This window comes from Amblyomma mixtum, chromosome 7 (assembly GCF_055824585.1).
Source record: "Amblyomma mixtum isolate Tamu chromosome 7, ASM5582458v1, whole genome shotgun sequence".
In the NCBI taxonomy this organism is placed as follows: domain Eukaryota; kingdom Metazoa; phylum Arthropoda; class Arachnida; order Ixodida; family Ixodidae; genus Amblyomma; species Amblyomma mixtum.
Genome location: NC_143018.1, coordinates 12,895,075 through 12,917,644, shown reverse-complemented (window position 1 = coordinate 12,917,644; position 22,570 = coordinate 12,895,075). Strand labels below are relative to the sequence as shown.

Here is a 22,570-nt window from a genome sequence, read left to right as displayed (position 1 = left end):
ACAGCGTGAAAACGAGGCGAGAAAGGCTAAGCGGGCTCTCGAGACGCCCGAAGAACGAGAGGAACGTCTCGCGAAGAGACACCACCAAGCGGCTGAGCAACAGCGACGGCGTGTCGCTACGGGATTATCCGTAGACGAAACTGCTTTCGCTACGTACGTACAGGCGCGGACAGAAGTAAACGGAGCACGCAACTGTTTTCGAATATTTTTCACGCGTCACCTAATTGAGATTTCCAGCAGTGGTGCGCGCATGCTGGTAGCGGAGGTTGGTGGGTTTTCTTGTAGACAGGCAACGCTTCTTCATTGCCGATGGAGAAAGCGTGATTGCACTTCGAACGCAATAGCGTGCTCCGCTTACTTGAGGCCGCGCCTGTACAGTCTTTGTCAAAAGTAACCAGGCTGCATGGTTTGCTCCTTGTTCGTATAGTAGTGCCCTCCCGGCTTCCCTAAAGATCGAAAAGTTCTTTGAAGGTGAAGACAGGGGTTCTCCTTACCATACAAAGATTTGGAGTTTGAGGGCTGGCATAATAGCTTTAATATACGACTGGGAAGCAAACCGTGCAGCCTGGCTACTTTTGGCAAAGACTGTACATCCTGTCCTAGCTTAGTGAAGCTACTGCCATTTTTTTTTTTAATCTTTCGTTCGGAGTTTACAACTTCTCGTATCCAGGCTGCCACCATGGCCGTGCACACATAAGGCGGTTGAGTCAAGTGGAGGAAAGGGCCGCCTATATCGCCAGCCACAGCTTCACGTGGCCACAAAAGAAGCTGATAACCACGCCTAAAGCGTCGCCAAAACCGATAAAGAACGGGCGAGCGCTAAGGTGTGTTCAACAACGAAATCTGCGAGGGAGCCTGAACGCTCTGCTCAGCCCGAAAATCAGAACAGGCTGAACGCGACAAACGTAGGCAAGCGGCTGTAGAGCTGAAAAAAAAAAAAAAGCAGTCGATCGGGGAGGCTTTTCAAAACACGAAAGCAGGCAGGGAGACCATGTGCTCAGCCTTTAAAGCCTGAATAACGGATGGGGAAGAAGACTGACCCCGTTCATCAGCCATTAATCTGCGCCGATAACACTTGAGGTAACATCATCTATAGGCCGTCTACAAATGCGCTAGATTTCCAGCATTGAATTCAAGGCCTACACTAACTATTGATGACAGGATACACAGTGATTTTTTATAGTTAATTAAATTATTACTGCAACTGGAGCTTTGCTTTTTGTTTAATCAGTGTTGCATGTTCTCATTTGATGGGCAGCTCTTTAAGGAATGAGGATGATGGAAAATAGCTGCAGCTCCTTTGCGGAACACAACGCCATAGGCCCCATTAAGTGTTAAACGTTTTTCCACTAAGCGTTTAGCTTATGCTATTTGCATAATAAATGTTAGCCCTCCGGCGCCCGCTGACATTCAAGGACTCTTTGTTAAAACTGTGCTAACTTCTAATCACACATTTTTCGATCTTGTGACAGGCACGACAAGAAGGTAGAAGTGAGAGAAAGCCTTCTCGCGTGAATGCGTTGCGTTGTAAATCAGAAAAGGAAAAAAAAAAGTATTTGTTCATTCCATATTTTTTTTTTTTAATTCGCTGCTAATCCATACTTTCGGAAACATTAAGCGTACATTCCGAGCTAGTAACCGCACAGCACAGGTTCTCTATCGCATAAAACACTTGCGATAAAGAAGGCTTAGGAAGACATTATAGTCACACGAACAAAATGACCCCGAATCTTCATCCAAGTAGCTGTGAACCTCGGCAATTAGCAATACTCTCAGGGATTACGCCACAGTAGAGACCTGCACAAGTGCTTACACGGGCTTAAAAAGTACACACTTCCACAGTACAAACATCTTAAACCGACGCGAGAGCAGGGTATATTATGGCAAACTAGTAATAATCAGGAGCAGGTTATGCTCGCCACCGCTAGACATAGAAAACGCCTTTTAGACGAAACTTCTGGGTGCAGCTTCTAATTTCCAGGGAACATCCACAAGATAAAATTTATCTAGTCTTGGAAAACTTTGCTGGTGTTTTTAAGAGCGGTGAAAGGGAGCACGGGGTCGCCCTATTTCGAATTGCATAAGACCGTAATTATTCGAGATTTATGTGGCGCAAAGCGAGCTAACTTGACAAGGAACTCTCGGACTTAACAATTTGTAGTAGTCCGATTTGCATCTTACTATTTGTGGTGGATGAACGCTCTACCGCGACAAGTTGGTCTGCTGGGTGAGCCTTCCAATGCACTTCCTTCGGAATCATCGGATGGATGCTAATATCTCCTTTCAGAAAGATTATCGTTATTATCACGATTATGTTTATTACTATGCTCTAAGAAGTAAAATTGTACTTGTGCAATGTCTTTGAAAAATTAGTTTTAGAAACACCTCACAGGCGAAAGAATACAAAAGGAAAATAGCTTTAAAACACGATGCTCCATTCGGAAAATTTTCCTTGCTTCAAGGGGTTTTAGGAGTGAAATTTTGGGAGAAGCTAATCTTCGTGGGTTTTAAGGGAACTTAAAAAAAAGAAAATTTTCCCATTTTGATCCAAACTGTTGACTCTTGTAAACCTCTGCAGAAAAAAAATGGCCCAAAAGAGAAATTTTTGGACCTAATTAGAGAAATTTTCTTTCAGACCTTGAAACGGCACTGTTTTCAGGGGTTGTTACTCGCACTGTAAAACAAATACTGCAAGCGTTTGCCAATTTTAGATAAGTAACGGGGTTAAAATTGATGGAGAAATCTATGTAATGTTCTTTGTCACCCTGAAATTGCATCTCTCTCATAACAGCAATCAATAATATCATATCAGGTAGCAAGTGCCTAATCGCCATAATCAAGAACTAAAATTCTATACTTTCTTGCGTAAAAAAAATAAAAATCCAGAAGTACTCTATGAACAAACACCATAGAACCAATGTGTTGTTACTCTTCCTTAAAATATCTTTAAAAGCACGATTCTCCTGTGGACACACCATTATATTTTATTTGTCTTCAGCACAACGGGGCACCTCAGATCTCTGACAACAAAAGTTCTTGTCTCCCAGCAAGGTGCCGAAGTGCCCTTGTCCGAGATTTCGGGGTACGTGTTTACAGAACTGTCATAACAATGGATTACATAAAGGAAGCGAACATTCAATGAAACGATGGAGCACTGGTTATGCTTACTTTTTTATTGCGTGTCGTTGAGCAATGGGAGAATTCAAGCGTAAGTATTTTACCACTTGAAGATATCTGAATAGAAAGCAGACAAAAAGAAACAGATATCTAGCCATTATAGATTACGAGAAAGCATTTTAAACTTCAGCAGTCATGCAGGGATTGCGGAATCAGGGTGTAGAAGAGCGTTATGTAAAAGTACTGGGAGATATATGTAGCTGGTGCACGGTTACCATAGTCCTCCACAAACATTAAGGGCAATAAAATTCCAATAAGAAAGAGTGTCAGGCAGGGAGACACGATCTCGCCAATGCTTTTCACCGCCTGTTTACAGGACGTACTCGGAGGCCTGAATTAGGAACTTTTGGGGATAAGAGTTAATGGAGAATACCTAGGCAATCAGCGATTCGCTGATGACATTGCCTTGCTAAGTCACTTAGGAGACGAACTGCAAAAAATGATCAATGAGTTCGACGGCAGAGCAATACTATGGGCCTCAGTATTAATATGAAGAAGGCCAAGTAATGCTCAGCACTCTCGGAAGGGAACAGCAGTTGCCGATTGGTAGTGAGGTAGTAGAAGTAGTAAGGGAATATATCTGCTTAGGGTAGGCAACGGCCACAGACCCGAATCAAGACAGCGAAATAAGTAGACGACGGGGGAGCGTTTTTAGCAGGTTCTTTCAGAGATCATGAATTACATGTGGGCAATATTCCTCAAGGGAAAAGCCGCGAAAAGGCCGGGATCGAACCTGCATTTCTCGGGTCAGCAGCCGAGCTGAAAGATGCCGGTTCGTTACCGGCCGGGGCGGTCGTATTTTGATGGAGGCGAAACTCTAGAGACCAGTGTACTGTGGGATATCAGTGCACGTTAAAGAACCCCAGGTGGTCTAAATCCCCGCAGCCCTTCACTACGGCATCCCTCATAGCTTGAATCACTTTAGAATGTTAAACCCACATAAACATTTTCTTTTCTTCCCTGTTTCTGCTCTTCTAAAGCGTCTAAAATTCCTCTATCAGATTCTACATAACATGTTCAAGGTTGATCCATCGATCCATCAAAGTATGTTTCACTGTCACAGAAACCAGCACGAGAATACACTAACTGAATATGTACACTACAGGGATACCATTAAAACTCTTTCTTCCCGCTAGTAACAAGAAAATGGAAAAGCCTAGATGCATCGATTACTAAAGCGGATTCGCTTTCAGTTTTTTGCACTGAACTAGATACTGTTTTTTTAAAAACACTGACGACTTGGATTAGTTTTGTCCTATCTTGCAGTACGCCGCCTGTTGTGCCAATGTTTTCTTTTGAACTTGCCTTTTGTGAAAGTGCTTGTATAAATTTGGTAACTTCGTTTTTGTTTTCTACACTGCACGATTTAGTCTTTGCTCCTTGTTTCTTGTTTTTTTAATTTCAAAAAGCTGCTTTGAGTAATCAGATTCGCTTTCTTAAATCTTATACATGTAATGCCCACCTGCAATGGTTTCAACTAGAGACTGGCAGTATTCCAAATAAATAAATAAATAAATAAATAAATAAATAAATAAATAAATAAAAGCGCCGTTGACATATTCACAGAGAAGCGAGACAGTTACTCCGCCATTTCCTTCCCCCAAACCAAGATTTTTTTCTTTGGCTTCACGTGCAAATAAAAAGCATCGATGACGATGATGACAGACTTTTATTGGTGCATAGAGGTATGACTGGGCCAAATCTTGACGGGCCGGTCCTCACAAAAACTACGTGGAATACCTAGTACAGGACCCCAGTGGCGTCGGCCGCTGCCCGCGCCCGCTCAACCAGGGTCTTTTGGCCCCGTAGGCCAGAGCAGCCGGGCAGGGTCACCTCCTAGTCATCCCGGGTAGGGTTGGGGTGAGGAGGGATAGCAGGGTCGGAGGGGAAGCTCCATACCTTGTGGCATGGAGCTTCCCCTTCGCCATGGAGCTGCTGCTTCACCAAAAGCAGCTGAGCAACTAACTGCGGAGTTGATGACGAAGCGACAGTCTGGTGAGGAATGTGATGTTCCGCTTGCATCCATTGTTGCTGTCTACTTTGGACATTTTCATCTGTCACTACACCAGCAACCAAGCCACCCATGTACAGCAAGGTGAGCTGTAGCGCGTTTGAAAAGAACAACTGTCTCCAAGTGAAATTACAGAAAGGTACATAACATTCAACCTTTTATGCGCGTTGCCAAGAACAAGGAATCCAAGCAAGGAAAGACCGTGAAAGAGCAAAAAATGCGCGAAAAACCGTCCCGTGAAATCCGCAGGACATAGCCTGTAGTACACGCGACGAAAGCACCCGCGATAGACCCGCAACATAGCTCAAACGCGGCTCACCACGGCCACTACATCATGCGACACCGCGCAGGCGTCTCTTAATCCGTGTCTTAGCAATCAGTGTGCTGTGCGGCACGTTGTGAAACCACACTCGGCATCTCTCACGATGGAAATCATATCAATGCTGAGGTCGCAAAACGGACCAGCGCGCTTCAGACTGGCCGCGCTGGAATAGAAACCAATATTAAGGCAAAAGCCTTTAATGCCTCATACTTTCGTTAGCAGACGCTGTCGGCAGCCGTGTCGACAGACGCTGTCAGCATCCGTGTCGACAGACGGGTCGGCAGACTTGTCAAAAGACAAAAAATAAAAATAAGAAAATAAACAAAAAAAAAACGAAATAAAAATAAGATATGAAAATATGAAAATAAAAATAAAAACAATAAAAATGAGAAATACAACAAAGATAAAAAACGAAATATGAAAAATAAAAAATAAATAAAAACAAACAGTGCGCCAGGAAACGCTTTCACCTTGCAGCACTTTAGAGAGCCAAAGTGCCCCCTGAATTTTTGCGTTTTTGTTCCCTAACTTGGTTCTCTTATAGTTGGATTTGGCATTCCCTTTGTACTCAAATATGGGCGTTTGTAACGTACAGTCTCTGTCAAAAGTATGCAGCCCACGGAGTCTGTTTCTGATCCCCGCAGCGCTGCTCCTCTTGCGTACTCAGACAGCCTATATCCCACGAGGGCGAGAGGAACTTAAGCCCTTAACCCTGTAAAGCTTAACATTGTAAAATGTGCTCAAGAGCCCGCTACACGGCTTGGAAGCAAACCCCTTGGGCTGTATATTTTTGTCAAAGACTGTACATCCCTGTGTTTATTGTGTTTGTTGTTTGCTCCTTGTGTTTTTATTTTTTAACAGGTAGTGCACAAGCGACTAACGAACCATGCACGATTTTTGGTTCTCCGCTTATATTGACTGAGATTTTGCTTCCATAAATAAACGTGTGGAAGACTGCGCCACAGTTGTCATTTCCGTGTCTCTGATCTCGACCCACTCTAACTTATGCAGTTTTCATTTTCCTGAGAAAAATTTACCTGCAGCCTTGCTTAAACTTAATTTTTCAGGCCTACATCGAACTTGAGGACATAGAAGAATGGACGAACTACTCTACCAGAGTCGTTTTATTCAAAACTTTTGCCACTGACACATTTAAGGGCCAATACGTGTTTCACGGCTTCGTCGCGGATGACGGCGTATATTTGCATCTTTTCAAGGACCATAGGTGTCAAATTTGGTGCCATGGCATCCGATAGCAATTTTCTTTCCTGTGGCCCTGCATAGGAAACCCGAAAAAAGCGGAAAAGTGAAAACAATAAATGGAACCTCCTTTTTCATCCTTTCGCTAATATAGTGTGCTCGGGAGGAATACTTAAAACGTAGATACCCCTCGGCAGCTCGCGAGCAGCGTTTAAAATTAAATTTTTTTCAGCCAAGAGAACAAAACTCCGCATTAGCTTATACTTTATTTCGTAGGCAAAAAGGAACCTGCTCAGGAAGGACAAAAATAGGGTGATGTGCTTTTCACCCCAGTGTAATTAAACCTCATCCTCATCTACTGCTGAAATTGCTTTTTCGCCAGGTTCATGCCATCACGCCCACGCTCGAACACAAGCGAAGAGTCTCCGGCCACAGAAAACGTCTACGGCAATGGGGAAAATAGGGCGTGAAGCATCGGAGCATTAGCGAAGTTTTGTACACCCTATCACAAAAATTCACGCGTTGTAGACGCCGCTTGTGTAAAATTAGGTCCATTAATTTTAAGGGACGACATTTTATGGAGTTGAAGTGCATAGGAAGCCAAAAAATGTATTTTGTCTTCAGAGAAAAAAGTTGTAATACTCCACGCAGCTGTGGGCCATTACGCGTCTAAAATGCGGTGATGTCGTAAGCAATTTTTCACACCTCGACATGCATAGACAGTGCTTTCAGAAAGAGAATTTGCAATACCCGGTGCGTAGGGGCGGTAAAGATCGCATGCTGCCGCCATTACGCATTATTAATGCAATATGCCATGTTCGTTTTTGTTTAGTTCCGGTATTTTCTGAGTTCCAGTTTTCTTTTTCCCTTGTGCATTTTGCATGTAAATGCATCGCTCGTCACTGCTGATGGGTGATGGGTGATTAGAGCTTAGTCAAGCCGCAGTAAAGCGGCTTTTTCTGCAGTCACCTTTTTTCGCTGTATTTTTCTTGCAAAAATAAATTTCATTGATTGACTGATTGATTGATTGATTGATTGATTGATTGATTGATTGATTGATTGATTGATTGATTGATTGATTGATTGATTGATTGATTGATTGATTTATTTATTGGCTGATTGATTGGCTGATTGATTGATTAATTGATTGATTTTATCACTACTATCTGTTTTGCCATTAAATGTAGTAACTGTTGTTACTCTTGCGTGCTATCGGCATGCAACACTTATGCCGTTCAGTATTTTAACGCTACACGCTTACATTCAATGTCCCTGCCGCATCTTTAAAAAGAAAGCACGGGACGCCTCTCTTCAACGTGTCGAAAGCATAAGAAAACTGCAATGTGATTAAAGCCTCAGTAGTGTATGAAATGACATTGTGTCTCGTTTACATGCACTGAATGTGCACAGTGAATGTGTGGAGTGCTATTGCAACAGTCCAGTAAATCGCATTGCTTAAGAAGATTGCAGATGATATGATAATAGATTAGCGCCGCTGCCACTGAGCACGCTATTTCAACATGCTAGGAAAGAAAAATAAAAATTATTTGATTTGATTTCAGTTAAAATATACGAATAAGAGTAGTGGCTGTCGAAATGTAGATTGGAATGTGGCTTTCAACGTCCCGAAGCGACACATGAGAGGGCGGGGATTGGACAGGGTGGGGCATCTTGTTTCATCCAGCGTCTTCGCTTCGGCAGATGCGGTTGTTGCGACGCGCGTCTCTTCTTTCACTCTTTCCGCTTATCTTTTAACTCTCCTCTATCTGCACGGGGCAGCGGTGGTGGCTCGGCTCGAGCCAGTCGGCGGGCCCATGCACTTTCCTTTTTATCCTTCCTTCAGTCGCAACAATAACACGCGATACATGAATCTTGGGAAAGGGCGTTTCAATGTCCTCTGGATTAATTTATGACTCCTGTGGGTTTCAAATGTACGCTGATAGCGCACAGCACACGGACGGGATTTGCCCGTCATGGTCGGGATCGAACCCGTCACTTGGGGATCAGCAGCCAAATGCTAAAGCCACTGAACCTCTATGGCGGCTGTATGTAAGATGGGAATGGGGAACCCACTGAAAAAAAAAAACGAAACAGCTTAGATGAATATACACTATTACAAAGGTTTACAAAAGCAACCAAGGCTGCACAAAGAGATGCATGAATCTGACCCAGTTGCCCAGAGGTGATGATTGTAAATCAGGAACATTTCACTGCGACATCTGAGTCACGTGGACTTTTCCCACGCCCAGAATTATTCTACAAGCGCATTTTTCAACACGAAATAGCTAATGACAGCGATTTTTTTCATATATCATAAGATTTATCTATATTGATCTTTAGATCCGCAGAACTCAAGTGGTATTAAGGCGGAAACTTGGGCTAGTTGGAAAGCGTTTGGAATCATATTTGCGTCATAAATCACAAATGCGTCATAAATGCGGAATCATAAATGCGTCAACACCCTGTCTGTTAATCTGTCAAAAAAGAAATGATGTTCCTGAGGCGTGGCGTTGCTACTGCGCATGTGTGAGTTCAGCTATTTCGAGATGTCATATATTGATTGTTTTCGAATAAACGGCAGTTGAAGACTAGCGTCTTTCCTGTGTATTTGTGTTCTTGTCCCGTGTATTCACTAAGCGCTAGCAAATATGATTCCAGTGGTATGCGTACATTTTTTTCTCTGTTAACTTTTTGCTGTTGTCAAAAGCGTTTCCCATTGCTTTCTGGAATGGACCATTACCTTCAATATGTCCGTAGCAGAACCTTAGAATATTGTAAAATTGCTTCGCAATTATTTATTTATTTATTTATTTAGAGATACTGTCAATCCACTGGGGATTTTAACAGGAAGGGCGCTGGAACAAGGCACATCAAAGTATAAACTACAACAACGTCATGAATAATGGACACAAAGAGTGAACAAGAAGTAGGATTGAAGGGCAATATAAAACAACTACAGTGTCGCACTTAATTAAGGTTCAATACATAAAAGTCACGGGTACAGCAATAGGATCGTCGGATTGTACAGTTAGTTCAAGAGAAGATAACATAATCAATACAAGGGATATATGTGACATTAGAAACGAACAATCACTGGTAAGAAAAATAGCAAGACAATAAAAAGGAAGTTGTCAACAAAGGTTCAGAATTCAAGTGTGTTTACGAGTGAAGATAATTTTCTACTGACTGAGTGAAGATATCTAGTGATGTGCTGCGGGTAATGGAGTGGTCAAGGGTGTTCCATTCTCTTATTGTAAGTGAAAAAAAAGGAGTATTTCAGGCAGTCAGTACGAAATGTGTGCTCTTTTAATGTTTCTGAATGTCTGTGACGAGTAGGTCTTGTCTCTGGGGCCATCAGGTACCTAGTCTTATCAAGGTTAAGCTGGTTATGGAGTAACTGGTAAAGTAATTTTAGTCGTGCAAGTTTTGCTCTATTTTCTAGAGTGAGAATGCCGGCTGTCTTGAGTAGTTCGGTGGGTGAGTCAGTAGGCCTGTATTTGTTAAACATAAATCTTACTGCCTTTCTTTGGATAGCTTCTAATTTTACTATGAGTTGTTTAGTATGCGGAAACCATGCAACGTTCGCTTATTCGAGTACCGATCGTACGAAAGCGTTGTATGCAATTAGTTTTGTTGGAGGAGGAGCTTGTTGAAGATGCGTTTTGAGGAACAGGAGTCTTTTAACGGCGGCTGATGCGACATAGGTGATATGTGAATCCCATCTGAGATCATGGGATGTTATTATACCGAGGTATTTATAGCTGTTAACTCGAGTGAGGGGGGCGTTGTTGACAACGTAAGTGTAGAACGACTGATGTTTTTTTCTGGTTATTGTGAGGAGAGCGGACTTATTAATGTTAAGGGCCATCTGCCAGTCTTTTACACCACCTAGATACGGCTTCTGCAGCGAGGTTTAGGGCCATGTGGTCATCTGGTGTGTTAATTTTGCGGTAAATTATACAGTCATCAGCAAAGAGTTTAATATTAACATTGACATATGAGGGCAGATCGTTGATAACGATTAAGAATAAAACTGGAGCTAGGACGCAACCCTGAGGTACTCCTGATGTTACACGTTCTAATGAGGAAGGCTGGTGGTTAATCCCAACGTATTGGGAGCGACCAGAGAGGTAGTCCCCAATCCAGTTAACAATGGGGCTGTTACCAAGCGTGCATTCCAAGTGTGCATTTCAGGATTCATGTCCAAGAACACTGGATGTACACTTAATGTTTGCTGATTCTGAGGGTGGGAGAAGGGGGGAAGAAATCTAGAAAGAACAGCCGTTCCATGATTCTCGAAAGAAACTCCTTTTGTTGGATTTCAAGCGTGTTTAATCAATTCGAATAATATAGGTTTGGTGTGCATACCGCAGAAGTAAACAGGGATGTTCTACACGTCAGCAAAAACTTCGCAAGACGGCTAGTTCACCGCAGTGTTGATGGGATAATGCCATGTTTGATGGAAACATTTCGTTCAGATCACACGAAAGGCGCGAGAAACGTTTTATTAATGCGAAAGCATTAGATGGCAATGTTGACGCCGGCAGTGTCCGCAAAATGTGTAGCCGGAAGTTGGTTCCCTGTGACGTCACTGGGATCCTCGTTCCCCACTTCTGATAGCGATAATGATAGCTAGTGATAGCGTTGATGATGATGATGATGACAGTGATGATAATTATGACAGTGATGACGATAGCAATAGCGATATTCTGTGATTGGGATGATAGTGATGGTGTGGTTGTCGGTGGTTATGATAGTAATGATGATGACAGTGATAGCAAAAAGGTCGTGGGTTCGAGTCCAGCAAAAGACGCCTGTTCGAGTCCCGTAAAGTTGTGGGAAATGACAAAGCGAGGGAGGAAGAGGGGAAAGAGAAAGGCTTTCGCATTTCTGCTTAAGCAGACAAGTGCAATCCTGTAATATTTTTTTCTTGCCAGCCAGGATGCCTCTTCGAACATTGAAAATATGATACGAATGCGTGCTGTATTTCCTCCCTTATATTACTTTTCTTTCGTCCTGAAGGCAGTGTGTGTGTGTATGTGGGGGGGGGGGGGGGGGGGGGGGGTGCTAGAGGTTCAGGCTAGTGGCCAAAAAAGAAGCGTTTGTGCTTGTGAGGATTCTGCTACTCATGTGCTTATTATACGAGCCCCCGGAGGGGTCTTCCGGAATAACTGCCACGATAGAGCCTATAATGGCAACCAAGGAAAACACCTGTTTCCTTGGAAAGCACCATCTCACTTGTTCATGCTGCTGAGGCGTCAGCAAGCATTCAGTATACCGGGCATCTGTCCAAAGTTTTTCTCTCACGCTTCCACATCACTCACGTGCCACAAGAAGCGCCTAAAAAGCTAGCTTTAGTTTGTTTGTATAATATATGCTGCAGCGAAAAATAAATACAAGGATGCTTAGGGAAACATAGGGGAAACCAAGAAAATCATGGGAATGTTTGTTTTTTTGTATCAACTTTTAATTTTTGGTGTGGATCTACTTGAAATTAAAAGCGTAATCGTTTTAAGGCTTAAAGATACTGGACTTGAAAGCAGAAGAGACAAAGATCGCATACTACAGGTTGGATCCGAACCGATGACCTCCGTGTTTTTCATCGGGAGTCTAAAATTCGGAGTTTGTGGGCTCTTGTCCCACCAGTAGCATACAGTTGTTTTTTCTTCTACTTTCTAATCAGCAATCTTTCACCCACAATATGATTACTCAATTAATTTATCATTGATCAACATCCCAAATTACTGACAATAACAAATAAAGATATTTAAACTTTCCTTCTTGTTTTCCTTGCCTTCGGTCACTGTTTGCGTCTTTCATATTTACGCGCACGTCGACTTTACTATCCCAACATTTCCCTACCCTGGTCTGCTCAGTAGTTGAACGAGGGCCTCAGTTCTGGCAGTCTTGATGCCGTACGTAACATAAGAAAGTTTTCGCAGAGCTTCCGCTCTCACTGTTTAATCCCGCTCTACTTGCCACTCTCGGTAATACAGGGCGTACTACGTCCGCCGTAAAGGACGAGGGTGATACTGGTGAACAACACTGTGATGGTTGCCTTACAAGAAGCAAAAATACCACCGAAAGTAGAAACAGCCGATGCCGTAGCTCAGTTGGTAGAGGACCGAAGGCCAAATTCGAAGCCTGTGGGTTTGGATTCCACCAGGACGTATGTGGTTGTTTTTTTTTTCTTTTACGTGGGAACAAAGTGTATTCAAGTTATAAAAAGGAAGCACTGTTAATTCAGCATTGATCAAGAACACAAATAAAATAATAACGAGCAAAAACAGAAACATTCCCCATCATTTCCTGAGTTTCTGTGACTGTTGGCACTTTTCATATGGATGATAGTTGTTGTTAGTCATTTTTTTTATTAACACCGTCCCCGCTTAGTGTTGTTGGTTCATTCGCCCTCCCCCTGTAATCTGCTAGTCGGCCTCGTTAGCTTAGTTGCCAGAGCAAATGGCCAGGACGGGTTTTCATCTCAGGTTCAATCCCCAGGACAGAGCATTTTTTTCTTTAACGGCGAAATTTTTGTCCAAGCTGTATACCTTTAATTAGCAGCCGTATGGCTTCGCTAGTTGCATGATAATGAGTAATTACTGCCTGATTACCTAAGAGGTATATTGAGATAGCCGTGTTCTAAGCTTGTGGTTATGAATGATAGCTTTTCTAGAGACATTTCGGGTGAAAAAAAAAAGAAGGAAAAATGCATTTAGCAATTTAGTACTAGTAGCCATTTATAGGGGCGGACAAAATAACAAAAAGCACTCTTCCGCGTTTGAAATTTCTGACGCGCGTCGCATAGAAGATGTAAGGGTTTCTTGAGGTCATACGTGAGTGCCCCAGCAGCATGTTCTAGCATATGCGCACAGTTCTTCCAAATTTCGCTACGTAAGGAGTGTCAAGAGTTTTATTGCCGAAGCGTTCTATGTAATGCTGTTGCCGGGACTGTACAAAGTACTGTGAGCAGCTGAACACAAACACTTGGGTATTCTAACGGTCGTCTACCTGTCAAACCCTGTCAGTTCTTCTACAGAAACCCGAACGGATTGTATGCTAGAAAGCCGGAAAGGCATCCATTCACTTGGCAAGCTTTCGCTTAGGCTCAGATTCTGAGACATTTTCACCTCTGAGTCAGTACCCTCTTCGTGTACATAGAAACGGCACAACAAGAGATGCACTGCAAATTATGGTTTTCGCTGAAACGCACCTGAGAGTTGTGAGTACCGGCAAAGGGCAATGCTTGATAGGCAGGCGACGCCTTAGGTGCTGACGCAACTCTTTCTGCGAGTTCGCTGACTCCGTCTTAAGCACATGGGCGGTTTCGTAACGTCGCTTTTACGCCCACAGGTTCGGCCGCAGGCTCCCAGTCCCGGTCTTTGGCAGCTGTCTTTCCTAGGTGCGAACAGTCAGCATGAGTGCTACGTCACAAACTCGGACAATACCCTCATCACAGAGGCAAGTTTTCCTGGGAGGATTGTGCAAACATCCAATGCTATAAATATCAGAGGAACCAGTAACATCAGCAACAAGACCTTTTAAAAAGTTTACGAAATATTGGCTCAGCAAAGTAAAAAAAAAGATATTCTAATGACACCAAAGAGCAAAACAGCGTACTAAAACCCGCTATATTTCTCCATTCCTGTTAGAAGCGAAATGACATATCCATACGCAGGCACACAGGTACAGATAGAGAGCGCAGCCTTAAAAGCACTTGTAGCTACGTATCTACTAAATCTTATTGGTAACCCAGTCCTTGCTACTTTTATGAAAATGGCACTCGTCACGTCAGAACTGATCCCATAAAGTGAATTCTTTAACCAATGCAGAGACCGTTGGGTAAGGATAGATTAAAGAGAAGCTGAGAAACACTAACGACTGCCTCTAAAGCTGTTGTTACGAAAAACTAAAGGTCCTTCGGAGTCCACAGTTAGTAGTTATAAAAAGGTCATTGCGACAACCTCGACGTAACAGTTGCGTGTCAAAATGACGATGCAGTTCGTAATGCTCGCCGGTACTGTGTCGCAATCTGGATCACTAGGGAATTAAAATCGGAGGGCCATAAATTGGGTTGCTTTAGTACAGTGCCCTAGATGCACTCTCCGTCATGTGTCGAGCACCGACACTAACACTTAAGTTGGCTCGTTAATGTGAACGAGCTCTCGCTGATGGCAAGCTTTTAAGGGTAGTGCGTTGTGCTCTCTCTAATAGTCGCGATCTCGGAGAAAACAAGGCATGAGCGAATTTAACACGAAAACAAGACGCAATCGATGACAAGTGCACTGATGATGTAGGCGCTCAACGCTGAATATACTGCCACAAAAATACTTGTAATCCATCTCTTTCTTCACAAAGAAATTTTTACGCGGTGCTAAATGTTGTAGACACGCAACGTCGAAACCCCTTGTCAATTGCACTAGGAATTCTTGTATAAGGCTCTGCGCTCTCTTAGCGATAGCACTATAATTCTTTCGTCTCAGGAACGAAATCAAAAGGTGTGAGTTCTGAGAATGAAGTGGTGCCCCTGGCTTGCCGCCTACTAAACCTTTTCGTCCAGCTTCATGAATAGCTCAGATTAACGAGTCAAGGATAACCAATGAAAGGCCACAAAACAAAGTCATGCTAGTATGGCTCAGCGACGTGAACTTTGCAAAGTAAAGCAACAGTGAAATAATTTATTTAATCCCTGAAGGACCCCATTAGAGGGTAATTAGAGAGTATTACACTTATATTGGGGGGAGTAGTATACAGTGCAAAATAGGAAGCATCAAGAACTACAAAAAGGTCAAATTAACAGGCTAGTTGCAGCATGGTGGCGTAATCTGAGCACCACGGTGCTGAACACTTAACATTAAGTGTAGAGGCAAACTAAACTGAGCGCGGTGTAATAAAAATTATACACATAGTAAAAATTGTTAGGCGCAACAAGAAAAGGAAAATATAACGAAGACATGATTAATTATAGAATCCAACTGCAGTGAGAGCAGTATAACACAAATCATACACATAGAACAAATTATTAGGTGCAACAGAAGTGAAAAACATAAAGGAGTATGTTTTTAAGCACAACAGAAAAGAAGCCACCCTAAAAGTAGCAGGAACAAAGAGGTAACAAGAAAAGAAACTCAATATCAACGACATTGCTTATGAGATCATGAAATTCTGTAGCATTGGGTTGAATGGCTATGGGCGCTGGTAAGGTCCAGTTGATAATGCGTGGTATAAAAAACCTCATACATAAACTAGGCCTGTTTTTTTCCCCTCAGGGTGAAGATAAGCAAGCAGCCTTCCGAAAATAAATATACACTCATTCTGCATCACTTGATTTCTGTGGTGTGGAAAATGTTTCCGACTCCTTCCCCTTCGTGTGGTTTACAGCGCAAGGTTACGTAGCAATGAGATGAAACTGGGTATTGTTCTTTTGTATTGTTCTGGGTATTGTTCACTTTTAACATCTTCGGTATCTTCCCAGGACAAATCTGCGAGCAAAATGTTTTTGCACCGTGTACGAATTCATGTCCGCTAGGTAAGCTAATATAAGAGATTGGTTGTATGGTTGTATGGGGTTTAACGTCCCAAAGCGACTAAGGCTATGAGAGACGCCGTAGTGAAGCGCTCCGGAAATTTCGACCACCTGGGGTTCTTTAACGTGCACTGACATCGCCCAGTACACGGGCCTCTAGAATTTCTCCTTCAAAGAAATTCAACAGCCGCGGCCGGGATCGAATCCGCGTCTTTCGGGTCAGCAGCCGAGCACCATAACCACTGAGCCACCGCGGCGGCTAATATAAGAGAAGTGACAATGTTTGTCCTGTTGACATAAAAACACGTCACGAGCCGGTCTGATGGAATGATGCTGCCATTGAGTTCCTGGGCAAGACAGGGCTAGAATGTTGAGCAGCTTGTGGCTTACGGAATGCCGGGAAGGGTAATGGGTATCACATGACCAGCGTCATTGTGTCACTCGAGCCTGTGCTCCACGTGTCCTTCGCCGGCTATGTGAGCCTGCGGCATGACGTCATGGTAAGCACACTTGAAAAAGAAGAAGACGAGTAACAGTCGCAATTCAGATAATCGCTAATCATGACCGGTAAAATCAGAGAGCAGTTTCACTAAATAAAGCAAGATTGAGTTAAAATAACTGTTAAAATATATATTGTGCTGCATAAGTTTTCCCAACTCATTTACTGATCACTAATGCTTGTGGTTTTACATTGCTGATCTAAACTGTTGCTTGGGCTGCCTGCTTTCGCCACTGTCGCTTCATCATGCTGATTTTCGCAACATTATTATCGACGGAACAGTATTCTGAGCGCTGAGAACATATAAATTCCAGAACTTGAACTGAACATTGTTTCCCACTTACTCAAAATGTTCAATTTATAAGTCAGCTGCATTACAGTTGCTACATTCTTGACTTCCTTCAGTGGAGACTATGGCCCTCATATTCCAGCTAAGAAGGCTTAGGAAATGAATGACCTGATTCCCGAGAAAAAGTACACGAATTATTACAGTTCTTCGAATAACGCGCCCGCGCATGTGCACTCATCCAGCAAGAGCGCAGAGTTTTAAAATGCACACAAACGCAGTGCTATTTCTCTTCTCTACGCTTCCGTGGTAATAATGAAAACTTGGCACACTTTTCTTTCTCTGTACGTGTCTTATTTATAGCATTTGGTAGCTGCGTTTTGCTCATGGACCATTCAATCATGTTCTTACAATCACATGGTACAGCAAGCAGTTTTTTGAATCGCCCTGATCTGCGGCTGCACTGCGCCTCTAAGGCTTGTACACGACAACTCCTCTCGCTTAACGCAATTCTATACTTTACGCGTAGCAGCTTTAGATAACGTACCTAAGCTTAAGCACGCAAGCATTCGGCGTGGTTCAGAAAATTACTGCTGGCTTTACGTAAAAAATATGAGGCATTCCAAGAGGATGCTTGCATAAAGGTCCTCTTTTCAGAGTTCCTCTTTGGTTAACCTTTTAGCATTTAAAATTACTGTGAACATTAAAGAAAAGTTGATTACTGCATCTTGCTGAATAATGTTTGCGTTCGCTTGCTATCGCTTATGGTCAAAACGGAGATAGGACGTCTTCCAGTGAGAATTAAATATTCCGATGAATGGACATTGTTATAGTGTTCTTCGAATTTTTTTAGCAGTACTTTGCAAAAGAACTTTTACCCACTTTTACGGCGAAGGTAGAGGAGCATCCAACTGAACGTTACAGTTGTGGTTTCGCTATGTGCTCAAGCATAAAGATTTGGGCCGCTGCGGTGGCTCAGTGGTTATGATGCTCGGCTGCTGACCCGAAAGACGCGGGTTCGATCCCGGCCGCGGCGGCAGAATTTCTTTGCAGGAGAAATTCTAGAGGCCCGTGTACTGTGCGATGTTAGTGCACGTTAAAGAACCCCAGGTGGTCGAAATTTCCGGAGCCCTTCACTACGGCGTCTCTCATAGCCTGAGTCGCTTTGGGACGTTAAAACCCCATAAACCAAACCAAACCAAACCATAAAGATTTGGTTTGATTTGCAGAAATATTTCTGCTACTAACATCTACCATTTTTCGTTTCCCAGCGTTAAATTTAGGAGTTTTGTGTGAGTCGGTCGTGCTGCCTTTAAGCAACGAATATACGCGTCTTAATTTTTTTGCCTCGAACCACTGCTTCTGGTAAAAAAAAAAAAAAAAAGTTGTTTAAGCCCAGCCATACAACTCACTTTGCTTTACTGGATCCCGACTTAGTCCCTGCTTGCACGCAAAGCAGGTGCCACTGGCACGTCTCGCATGCTCGAAGGTGGGCGTAGAATAAGAAAAGAACTAGTTTTAAAATAGCAGTCCATTGAGTGATGGCTTAGCATCTTTCTTTTCTTCACCGCAGCTTTATGTGTACAGCTCGCTGCTCGACAGCAATCTGTGGGAAGAATTTATTGAGCGCACGCCGAGCATAAAAGGCTTCACGGGAGAGTGATATAGGAAAGGTAACTTCGTGGCCACGACAGCCATTCATTTAGTTTGTGCCTCTTCGGGTGAGAAAACAAAGTTTCTTGTTGTAAGAGACCATTTTATCAAGGAAGCTATGCTTGATAAATTGAATAGCGCCCAGCGCAAAGACGTAGACGTGAAAAGGGGACAGTGACAGGGAGCTGCATATTGTGCTTTCTTCCAATAATGTTGAACCAACTTTGCCAAGCTTCGTGATTCCTTTGTGAACTTCGTAAACTTTGCCAAAATGTCGTGCAATTTCCATGGATGGTTATAAATAGCGGCAGTTCGCTTCATAGTCATTTTTCTCCTCTCTTTCTACACGTATATGCGAGATGTTTGTGTAGTGCAGCAAACTAAAGCGATGTGGCCTGGTGGAACACAGACTGATCTGACTTCCATCGAAAAGTAATATCAGCCAGGGCTGGCCTTTCTACACTGTGTGGCGCGACACAAGGACGAGCACATGCCAAAGAACGACACATATTGCTCGCACAGGTAGGTAGCTTAAGCGCGACCTTTCCCTCCATTTGATTCCGCTTTTCAATATCTTCGCCTTTTTATTTTTGTTTCTTTTACAGGCTTTGTATTCATTGTTCCGCTCCCAATAAACTTTCTGTTTTTAGCGGCGCTTATGTTTTCTCTTCCGTCGTCCCGTTTTCTGCGTCAACTGTAAAACTCAAAAAGTAATGAAGGTTTCCATTCGAAGTGTACAAATTTCGGATTCGCTATGTGATCTCGTCTGTCTAGACCATACCTAACAATTCTGGACAAAAGCATTTTTCGACAGCAAAGAGTTTATGAACGCAATTTTTTTCATACATTGTAGGACTTCATGATAACAATCACTATGTCCAGAGATCTCCCGTTAGCATTATTATATTTCTTGCTAATTATGTTCGTGCTATCGTCAAAAACATTCTTCCATCGTTTTATACGGCAGTCTTAAATGCTCGATGCGAGCAATGTGAAAGCTTTAAACGAAAGAACTTGCTGCGCATCCGAGGAGTGGACCATTCAATATTTCCATAACAGTAGCTTCCAGCATTCCAATAACGAAAAATTTTGTTCAAGAAGTCTAGACATGGGAAGCTTCCAGAGACGGAGGCGCCAGCATGTCTCAAAACTAGTTCACAATCTAGTGTGGAAGCCACCTGCACGCCCACTACTGGGCTGTCCGAACCCGCTCGGGATTGAGCTGCTCAAGTCGGAAACCGCCACTTCGTGCTCTCTGCTTTCATTTCACTCAACCTGTCCAAATTGGACCAATAGATGCACATCTTGCAAGCTTAGGTTAAGTGCGCGGGGCAATTCAGCGTACTTTCCCTCCTCTTTCCTTTCAAATTATAGCTTTAAATAGCACTCTTGTTTAGAAGACATTGATACGAGGAAGGAATTTGGTGCTAAGAAGTATTAACGCGAAAGCCTTTAATGCCTTATCGTTGTCGACAGAAGGTTGTGAGCAGAAGGATGTCAGCAGAGGTGTCACGCTTTTCTAGTCAGACTAGAAAAAATATCTTTGGGCACGATGGGATTCGAACCACCCTCCTTCCGTTCCGCAGCCGATCGTGCTAATGGCTACGCTACTTTCTACCAATGCATATGTAGTTCTCCTTGTATAGAACTCTGGAGAGTGTTTTCAGAAACGCGTCGAATGAGACCGATGCCTCCCAAACACCCTTCAGAGTCTCCAGAATTTAAGATTCACAAACAATTGTGTACTTAATTAACATCTTAACCACACATCAGTGACACAAGCAGCAACACCGTGCTGAAGACTTTCGCCTCATCGCACTTTAGTTCAACAAAGCGCCACCCCCCCCCCCCCCCCTGAATTTTTTTTGCGTTTGTTTCTTTGCATGATGAATATAATCTAAAAATACATTGGCTACTTCTTTGGTATTTCTAAAAGGCATTATAACGGCTTAGCATTCCAAGAGCTTCAAGTAGTTCTAGTTTCAAGAACTTAGTCAGGATCGAAGCCTCAATGGAAACTTGTTCGTACGTCTAAATAAAAGGTAGCCTTTTGTTCTACTTGGTGTTTACAAAACTTAAGTTTGAGTTGGAATTATCTGGACGCAAGAGTTAAGCGAGTTCGAAATAACGACATTGCACTGTACTCCCATTTTCATCTTACCTGCTACGGAACATGCATTGAGCAAGCGAGCTTGGACTAACATGCCGCAACCGGAAAGGGAGGGGGGGGGGGGGGGGGGGCAACAGTGAGATTTAACTCCCTCTCCTCCCTTCCTCTTTCGCAAGTCCTATGGTAAGGATTGAAAAGTGGCATATGCTACTCCTAATCAAAATCTCGCTGGTTCGATTCTTATCTCGGTGACAATTTTTCGTTTCAAGAAGCTTACCGAAGCAGCAGTGAATGTACGAGGTCTGTTAGAAAAGTATCCGACCTTTTGCCGAAGAAAAAAAACTGGCATAACTGGAACGTTGGAAACCTAATCACCTTCAAAGTAGTCTCCTTAGGACTCCACATACTTCTCCCAGTGGTGCTGCCATTGTTGGAAGTATTCCGAAAAGGCCCCTTTCGGAATGGAGTTTAGCTCAGCTGTCGTTGCAGCCATTTTGTCCTCTCTTGTCTGAAATCGCGCTCCTTTCAATGGCCTCTTGATTTTTGGAAACAGCCAGAAGTCAGAGGAGGTCATATCAGGAGAGTAAGGAGTCTTTGGAACTACAGCAGTCTGGTTTTTCGCGAAAAAAGTGTGAATTTAGTGCGAGGAATGTGCATGAGCATTGTCATGATGGATGCGCCAATTTCCTGTTGACCTCAAATTCGGCCTCTTGCGCTGCACAGCACCACGCAGGCGACGGAGGACATCCCTGTAGTATTCTTTTGGTCAATGTTTACTTTGTGTGGTGCGTACACGTGGTGTGCCACACAGAGGAAGTCAAAGAAAGCAGTCAGCATCACTCTGACATTGCTGCGCACTTGGCGGGCTTTCTTTGGTCTTGGTGACGTGGAATGCTGCCATTGTGACGACTGGGATTTGGTTTCCGGGTCGTACCTGTACACCCAAGACTCATCACCAGCGATTATGGTGTTGATGAAGTCGGGGTCACTATTTGTGGAATCGAGCATATATGCTGTGAGACTTCAACACGAAGCTGCTTTTGCTCCACCGTGAGCAGCGTCGGCGCGAATTTCGCCGCATCCTTCTCCATGGCCAAATTTTCGGTGATAATGGAATGTTCAGAAAAATTGGGGATGTCCACCTCTTCCACAATTTCTCGGATAGTCACACGATGGTCCCACGTCACCACAGCGTTCACTTCGGCAATGACCTGGTCATTTCGGCATGTTGATGGTCGACCGGAGCGTGGCTCTCTCTGCACCGATGTGCGGCCGTCTTTAAACCAATTGTACCACTGCTTAATCTGTGTGCTGCTCATAGCATTATCACCGAAAGCCGTCTCAATATTCCGAATGGTTTCCATTTGGCTGTCGCCTAGTTTCTGGCAAAATTTGATGCAGTAGCGCTGCTCCTGTCCCTCCGCTTTTTTCCTTGCAATAAAAAACCGACGAGAGCACTGCGCACTGTCTCATTCAAACACTGCGTGCCAGTGACTGACGCTATCGGCAGGCGAGAAAAAATTTGTTCATGCGCACGAAGGTTCAAGGTAGGCTGGTGCAAGCGTGCTTGTTTCAAATCCATCAGGTGTTCGTAAAAAAAAATAAAGTCGGATACTTTTCTAACAGACCTCGTATTATAATAACGAAAGGGCTTCGAGTGGCACCTGCAAATTCAGAGTTTCATTAAGAAGTGATACTTAGCCAAAGGTCCTCCTGATGGTTCTATGAATTCCCCCTGAGCCCCATTTTCTTTCAATGTCCGACATTCGCTGACAAAGTTCCGGAA

At 43.4% G+C, this 22,570-nt stretch overlaps 1 long non-coding RNA gene across 1 annotated transcript; it reads right to left on the bottom strand.

Annotated features, from left to right (window-relative positions):
• Positions 1-6,719: 6,719 nt before the first annotated feature.
• Positions 6,720-16,170, bottom strand: LOC149335057 (uncharacterized). The gene is made up of 3 exons (XR_016284467.1): positions 16,160-16,170; positions 13,924-14,108; positions 6,720-6,786 (listed from the first exon to the last, which is right to left on the bottom strand). It is a non-coding gene; the product is annotated as an uncharacterized LOC149335057 (long non-coding RNA).
• Between the last annotated feature and the right edge of the window lie 6,400 nt (positions 16,171-22,570).